This window comes from Anneissia japonica, unplaced genomic scaffold (genome assembly GCF_011630105.1).
Source record: "Anneissia japonica isolate Jap-2015-1 unplaced genomic scaffold, ASM1163010v1 scaffold287972_len269925_cov191, whole genome shotgun sequence".
NCBI classification, from domain to species: Eukaryota; Metazoa; Echinodermata; class Crinoidea; order Comatulida; family Comatulidae; genus Anneissia; species Anneissia japonica.
In genome coordinates, this window is record NW_022686996.1 from 12,019 (window position 1) to 12,723 (window position 705).

At 24.7% G+C, this 705-nt stretch overlaps 1 protein-coding gene across 2 annotated transcripts in view; it reads right to left on the reverse strand.

The window, feature by feature from the left end:
- Positions 1 to 705, reverse strand: part of LOC117117968 — a 4,942-nt gene that overhangs the window by 1,950 nt on the left and 2,287 nt on the right. The gene's annotated exons all lie outside the window — the stretch shown is intronic.

Below are 705 nucleotides of genomic sequence, written 5' to 3' on the forward strand. Positions count from 1 at the left end.
TATTATTATTATTATTATTAATATTATTGTTGTTGTTGTCACCTTTATTATCGATATTATTACCCTATTATTACTAATTAGGCCTAAGTATCATTATTATTATTATTACTAATTAGTATTACTATTATTATAAAAATAAACATTATCTTTAATTTATTATTGTATTATTGCTATTATCACCTTCAATATCGTTGTCACTAATTAGTTATTACTAATCACTAATTAGTTATTACTAATCACTAATTAGTTATTGATATTTAAATATCGTTATTATTACCATACTAGTATTATTACTATTTGTTAAAATAAATATTACTATTAATGCTGTTGTTGTTATTATCACATTTTTTATCGTCATAATGACTTATTAGTATTATTAATGTAAATATTACTAATTTATTGTCGTTATTGTTGTTTAATATTATTGTTGAAGTAGAATGTTGTGAGTAAACAGAAGACTAACACATTAATAAATAACTCTTTTTAATTCATAGGCAATAGCATTCAAACCTCTTTTGGTAGTGTGGTGGTCCTGTTTTACTAAAACATACTGTGTACCGTACTTTATTTCAATCATATATTGAAGAAAAAGGATTACAAAAACTTAGATTTACATTAAATAACTTGTGGCCGAGTTGACTTGTGGCCGAGTTGATTTGTGGCCGAGTTGACTTGTGGCCGAGTTGGCAGAAGCCGAAATTTTTG